Source organism: Lithobates pipiens, unplaced genomic scaffold, assembly GCF_037356315.1.
Source record: "Lithobates pipiens isolate NorthernLeopardFrog02 unplaced genomic scaffold, aLitPip1_a1.2 Scaffold_11, whole genome shotgun sequence".
Lineage (NCBI taxonomy): Eukaryota > Metazoa > Chordata > Amphibia > Anura > Ranidae > Lithobates > Lithobates pipiens.
Window position 1 is genome coordinate 6,429,995 of NW_027507696.1, and position 7,668 is coordinate 6,437,662.

Below are 7,668 nucleotides of genomic sequence, written 5' to 3' on the forward strand. Positions count from 1 at the left end.
ACTGCTGATGGGACACTCTGATGTAAGGGGGCTGGTGATGGGACACTCAGATGTAAGGTGGCTGCTGATGGGACACTCTGATGTAAGGGGGCTGGTGATAGGACACTCTGATTTAAGGGGGCTGCTGATGGGACACTCTGATGTAAGGGGGGTGCTGATGGGACACTCTGATGTAAGGGGGCTGCCGATGGGACACTCTGATATAAGGGGGCTGCTGATGGGACACTCTGATGTAAGGGGGCTGGTGATGGGGCACTCTGATGTAAGGGGACTGGTGATGGGACACTCTGATGTAAGGGGGCTGCTGATGGGACACTCTGATGTAAGGGGGCTGGTGATGGGGCACTCTGATGTAAGGGGGCTGCTGATGGGACACTCTGATGTAAGGGGGCTGGTGATGGGACACTCTGATGTAAGGGGGTGCTGATGGGACACTCTGATATAAGGGGGCTGCTGATGGGACACTCCGATTTAAGGGGTGCTGATGGGACACTCTGATGTAAGGGGGCTGCTGATGGGACACTCTGATGTAAGGGGGCTGGTGATGGGACACTCTGATGTAAGGGGGTGCTGATGGGACACTCTGATATAAGGGGGCTGCTGATGGGACACTCCGATTTAAGGGCTGCTGATGGGACATTCTGATGTAAGGGGGCTGCTGATGGGACACTCTGATGTAAGGGGGCTGCTGATGGGACACTCTGATGTAAGGGGGCTGCTGATGGGACACTCCGATTTAAGGGGGCTGGTAATGGGACACTCTGATGTAAAGGGGTGCTGATGGGACACTCTGATTTAAGGAGGCTGGCAATTGGACACTCTGATGTAAGGGGGCCGCTGATGGGAGACTCCGATTTAAGGGGTGCTGATGGGACACTCTGATGTAAGGGGGTGCTCAGGCATGTACTGGCCATTGGGACTACAGGGAGTTTCCTGGTGGGCTGATGGCTCAGTGGGCCGGTTTCAGTGACAAAGTAATGGCTGCACAACTTGCCCTCAACTTCACGCAGTGATGTGAGAAAGATGATAAAAATACAGGAGAATAAGTGAAATAATAAAGGAGGTTAGTGAGGACTCCTTATGTTATGCTACTTATGTTTTTTTTCACAATTATGTATTGTTTAATATACTGTTTTTGTGCTTGTTTGCAAAATTAAAGTGGGCTGGTCTGGATGAAGTCCAGGGCCAAATTTTTGTCCCAGTCCAGCCCTGGGGGTGCTGATGGGATACTCTGATGTAAGGGGGGCTGATGGGAGACTCCGATTTAAGGGGTGCTGATGGGACACTCTGATGTAAAGGGGTACTGATGGGACACTCTGTTGTAAGGGGGTGCTAATGGGACACTCAAAATGTAAGTGGGCCGGTCTGGATGAAGTCCAGGGCCAAATTTCTGTCCCAGTCCAGCCCTGCTTTACATCAAAAGCGGTTTTAGACCAGCTAGAAAACAGCGATAATAAATTGGAATCACTCGCAGAATTGAGGGATAGCGATTTCTGGGGAAATTCATCATCAAACACTAAAAAGTAATGACAGTGACAATTCTGCAACTCTGCAAATTTCAGTGTCTTTGATTTGATTACATTATTGAATACATTTTATTATATTATTATTTGTTAGAATTATTTATAGTTATTTATTATATTATAATTTATGATTTCGTGTTTAAAACTTTATCATACCCGGGATGTCTGCTAGACTCTTGTTTGGACAGATTTAAGTGAGTTATTCCTAATACCCCGTGCACACGATCAGACTTTTTCCGCCAACAAAACCGTAGATTTTCTGTTCGAAGGATGTTGGCCCAAACTTGTCTTTCATACACACGTACGTACGACGAGCTGAGAAAAAAGGAAGTTCAATAGCCAGTGCGCCTCCTTTTGATTGATTCCGAGCATGTGTGAACTTTTGTGCGTCGGACTTGTGTACACACGATCGGAAATTCCAAACAAAAAAGTTTTGTTGGCGGAAAATGTGAGAACCTGCTAGCCAACATTTGTTGGCGGAAAGTCCGACAACAAATGTTCGATGGAGCGAACACATGGTCGGACTTTCCGCCAACAAGTTCGCATCCAACGTTTGTTGTGGAAAATCGGATCGTGTGTACGGGGCATAAGCATAGGTGTGTGTGCAGGGTGTGCTGGGTGTGCCTGGGCACGCCCCAATCACCCCATGCACGTTAGCATTATCGCTCTGTGTGCCAGCAGGAAGATGGGAAATATCTCCATCTTACCGGCTCTGCCATAAGAGAAGTACTTACACACTTCTCTTAGCCCTTGTACACATGGTCGGACATTCCGACGGCAAAATCCGTCGGATTTTGTCCAACGGATTTTGTCCGAAACTGGTGTTGCATACACACGGTCGGACAAAGTTGACGGAAAATCCGAACGTTCAGAACTTGATGACGTTATTTCCTTACGATGGGACTACGTTCAGGCTAGTAGCCAATAGCTTTCGTCTTGGAATTTGATCTGCGCATGCGTGGCACTTTGTCCGATCGGAATTCTCTACAAACGATCGGACAAAGTCCGATCGGATCATGCTGTCGGAAAATTTTATAGCCCAGCTCTAAAACTTTGTCAGTCAGATATTCCACAGAAACAGTCCGATGGAGCCCACACACGGTCGCATTATCTGACAACACGGTCCGATCGGACATTTTCCGTCGGAATGTCCGACCGTGTGTACAAGGGCTTACACTGTGCCGACAGGGAGACTGATCTCTCTGTCTGCGTCATATATATGTAGACACACGTGTGCTTGAGCTTTAGGGTGCACCCTAATACAATAGGCTGCGCATACCTATGGCCATAAGAATTACAGGCCTACAACATTAAACGCCAAATTTCCATGCAAAACAAATCTGACATAATCATAGCGCCAGGGAGGTTAACCGGTTCCCGACCAGCGCACGCCGATGTACGTCAGAATGGCATGGGCAGGCAAATGGGCGTACCTTTAATTTGCCGCCCTGCCATCGCGAGCGTGCCGTGCTGTTCGGGACCCCCGTGAGTCCGGTTGCGGGTCCCGCGAACTTGATCGCCGCGGGCATACCCGCGATCGTCTCACAGGGCGGCTGAACGAGGAAATGCCGTTGTAAACAGCATCTCCCCGTTCTGCCTAGCAACTAGTGACGCTGATCTCTGCTCCATGTGATTGGAGTAGAGATCAGTGTTCACTAAATTAAAGCCCAGCCCCCCAACAGTTAGTAACACGCCCCTAGGAACACTTAACCCCTACACTGCCACCCACTGGTTAACCCCTTCACTGCCAGTGCCATTTACACAGGAATCACTGCATTTATATAGCACTGATTGCTGTATAAATGACAATGGTCCCAAAAATGTGTCAAAAATGTCCGATGTGTCCGCCATAATGTCGCAGTCACAATAAAAATCGCTGATCGCCGCCATTACTAGTAAAAAAAAAAAATATTAATAAAAATGCCATAAAACTATCCCCTATTTTGTAAATTCTATAACTTTTGCGCAAACCAATCAATAATCGCTTATTTTACCAAAAGTATGTAGAAGAATACGTTTCGGCCTAAACTGAGCGAAAAAATGTTTTTTTTATATATTTTTGGGGGATATTTATTATAACAAAAAGTAAAAAATAATGCGTTTTTTTCAAAATTGACGCTCTATTTTTGTTTATAGCGCAAAAAATAAAAACCCCAGGGGTGATCAAATAGAACCAAAAGAAAGCTCTATTTGTGAGAAAAAAAGGACGTCAATTTTGTTTGGGAGCCACGTCGCACGACCGCGCAATTGTCAGTTAAAGCGACGCAGTGCCGAATCACAAAAAGCGGTCTGGTCTTTGACCAGCAAAATGGTCCGGGGCTGAAGTGGTTATGGATAAACCACTGATACATTTTGAATACTATTGACACACTTTAGTACCTTTTGTTGAACCAACAATAAAGAATGAAGACTGATACACAGGCCTGGTCATCTTGTATAGTATAACAGCTCCCTTAGCCCTTGTACACACGGTTGGAGATTCCGACAACCAAATCCGTCGGATTTTGTCCGACGGATTTTGTCCGAAACTGTTGCATACACACAGTCGGACAAAGTTGTCGGAAAATCCGACGTGATGACGTTATTTCGTTACGATGGGACTACGTTCAGGCTAGTAGCCAATAGCTTTGGTCTAGGAATTTGATCTGAGCATGCGTGGCACTTTGTCCGATCGGGAATTCTCTACACATGATCGGAGTATGTCCGATCGGAGCATTTTGTCGGAAAATTTTACCAACAAGTTGGAAAACTTGGTCCGTCGGATACTCCGACGGAAACAGTCCAATGGAGACCACACACGGTTGGAATATCCAACAAAACGGTCCGATCGGACACATTCCGTCGGAATCTCCGACCGTGTGTACAAGGGCTGAGAGGTAGCAAATACCTGAATACACGTTACTTTGTATACACGCACTAACATAGATTGCAGCATAGATGGGCCTGCCAACGTCTGTCCTGGGAGGTCAGTTTAGGTAGTCAGTATAGGAAGTAGCCGGACATAATACCCGTCTACAGCTAAACCTGATACTCAGGAAGTCCCCCTACTTCTAGGAAGGTGAGTGACACATCACAGCCAAGTGACATGCCAACCTTGCCCGGCCCGGCTGCCATTTCCCTTCTCCTTGACATCCAAGGCCTTAAACAAACATGGAAGTCGTGTGGAGGAAAAGTGATCTATCTCTCCCCCCTTCTCAGCTTTCTACAGCCCCCCAGTGCTGAGTGTCTTCTCATCAGACTCCCCAGACCTGTGCTTTAAGGCTCAAGTGTTTGTTCTGCTCGAAAAACTTTATCAGCCTCAAACACACACAGGATTTCCTCTCCTGGATTGTCCAACCCAGTCCTGATTTACACAGGAAGAGCTGCATAAAAAGATCCCTTTCGGACATAGAGAGTAACACTGCGGAGGCTTAAAAGCAGATATGGGTTGGGGCAGGAGAAGAAGGCTATTCACCGTCCATGGGCACCATGAGGAGGCAGCTGCGGGCACAGCCACGGCTCCTGCAAGCCAAGGCCGCCAACCTCCAGGCATCATGGAAACTCAATGGTCAAAAGAGCACCGGTCCCTCTCTTCTCTCAGCAGGTAATATCCTAATTCTCAGATTTTTTTTTTTTGTTTTTTTTTCCACATTAGATCGACATTGAAATTCATTTCTGATTTTAACAACTCTTCTTTCTTTAATTGTAACAATTTTTTTTTTTTCCAGTCTATTATTTACTAAAGACACTTTAGGCTGCAGCACTTAGTCACCAGGCAGCTTAGAATCAATAATTTAATTACAGTCCTTCCAGCAGAGTTTTAGAATTTTATATTTAATTATATTTCATTGTCTGCAAACATTATGATGCTGGCTTTGTCTCTTTTGTTGTACATTTGTATTTTTTTTTTATTTTTTTTTTAATAATTATTGACGAATGCACTCGGCGGTTAATTACTGCGCTTTCTTTTTTTTTTACTTTGTGTTTTTCCCTATTGTGGCTCCCTGCAGTACATAATTCTAAACAGAATTATTTTATAATTTTATACAATATATAGAGTTACTTTATGTCCTGCCTTCATTCTAATCTTTATGTTTTTTTGTTTTTTTCTTATATTCTTTTTTTTTGGTCTTTTTTCAAATAGGCATAATGGATTTACTCATATAATCTAATATCTACCGTACAACATTTCAGATTAATGTTTGGATCTATAATTCCCTCTAGATATATTTTTTTACATTTTTTTTTTTAAGTATTTCAGAATTCGTTTTTTAAAGCCAACACAGTCTGAATTGCTTAAAAAGATAATGTATGTACTTGTATGATCTGAGCACTTGTTGCATCTGATTGTATAGCATTTATTTTGCCTGGTGCTCCGGTACTATTTGCCAGTAATGCCGTGCCTCTTCATTCTTTTACGACTTTGAAGCTGAACCACGGAAGTCCAAGGATAGTCAGATATGCGCTCATTCCTTGATCATCTAGAAATGTCTTTCGGTCCATCTTCAGGCATAAATACACTATAATACCAAAAGTATTGGGACACCTGCCTTTTACAAACACATGAAATTTAATTGGCTTCCCAGTCTTAGTCTTAGTAGGGCTTAATATTGAGTTGGCCCCGCCCTTTACAGCTATAACACGTTCAACTCTTCTGGGAAGGCCGTCCACAAGGTTTAGGAAGGTTTCTATTGGAATGTTAGACCGTTCTTCCAGAAGCGCATTTGTGAGGTGAGATGTTGAACGAGAAGGCCCGACTCGCAGTCTCCACTCTAATGCCGTGTACACACGATCGAATTGTCCGCCGGACGACAGTACGCGGGACAATTAGATTGTGTGTGGGCTCCAGTGGACTTTTTCATCGTAAAAGTCCGGCGGACTTAGAAAGTAGTTTTGACTCAAAATTTGTCCGCTGGTCTTGGCTTTCAGCGGACAATCCGTTCGTCAGTGTGCTAGTCCGGCGGACTAAGAATGACGCATGCTCTGAAGCAAGTACGAGAAGGAAGCTATTGGCTATTAAACTTCCTTTTTCTAGTCCCGTCGTACGTCCTGTATGTCATCGCGTTAGAAATCGCCGGACTTTCGGAGTGTCCGTGTGTGGCCAAGTCCGTTCGTTATAAAGTCTGGCGGATTGTTTGCCGGATTGTTTGCCGGACCAAGTCCGCCGGACAATTCGATCGTGTGTACGCGGCATAATTCATACCAAATGTGTTCTATCAGGCTCTGCAAGCCAGGCAAGTTCCTCCACCCCAAACTCCCTCATCCATGTCTTTATGGACCTTGCTTCGTGCACTGGTGCGCAGTCATGTTGGAACAAGAAGGGGCCGTCCCCAAGTTGGGAACATGAAATTGTCCAAAATGTCTTGGTATGCTGCCACCTTAAGAGTCCGTATTAATATAATAATACAGGATTTATATAACGCCGACAGTTTAAGCAGTGCTTTACAACATAAAGGCAGACAATACAGTTACATTAGATATTAAAGTGGTTGTAAACCCTTACAAACCACTTTGACCTACAGGTAAGCCTAGATTAAGGCTTACCTGTAGGTCCAAGAAATATCTCCTAAACCTATACGGTTTAGGAGATATTTAGCCAAACACAGCCACCGCTGTCTACGGCGCATGGCGCACTGGGCAGGCCGCAGATCGCGGCGAGATGCCGCGAGTGGCGGCTCACGTGCACATGCGCGGGAGTGACGTCATCGCTGCTCCGGCGAATCACAGCGCCGGAGCAGCGAGACCCACCAAGAAGATGAACGTTCGGAACTACAGGGGACAGCGGTGACTTCGCTGGCTCCTGTGTCAGGTAAGTGACACATAATGGACTACTATGCGATGCGATGCGATGCATAGTAGTCCATAATGCTTTACCTTTGCAGGGAATCAAAGAGGACGTAAACCCATTAGGGTTTACTTCCTCTTTAATACAGTGACCTGTATACAAAAATGCTCTATATGAGCACTGGTGCACAGTCATGTTGGAACAGGATAGGCCATCCCCAAGTAAGGAACATGAAATAGTCCAAAATGTCTTGGTATGCTGACACCTTAAGAGCTCCCTTCACCAAGCCCAACCCCTGAAAAACAACCCCACACCATAATCCCCCCTCCAACAAATTATTTGAACCAGTGCACAAAGCAAGGTCCGTAAAGACATTGGATG

General features: G+C 45.3%; 1 protein-coding gene across 2 annotated transcripts in view; it reads left to right on the forward strand.

Annotated features, from left to right (window-relative positions):
- Positions 1–4,905: 4,905 nt before the first annotated feature.
- The window catches only part of EGFL7 (EGF like domain multiple 7), an 82,034-nt gene continuing 79,271 nt past the window's right edge, over positions 4,906–7,668 (forward strand). The window contains exon 1 of one of the 2 annotated variants that reach the window (XM_077468269.1): positions 4,906–5,106. The gene's annotated coding sequence lies outside the window, so the exon portion shown is untranslated. Of the gene's footprint in view, positions 5,107–7,666 lie in introns of those variants that run through there. The other variant, XM_077468278.1, reaches the window with a different exon arrangement.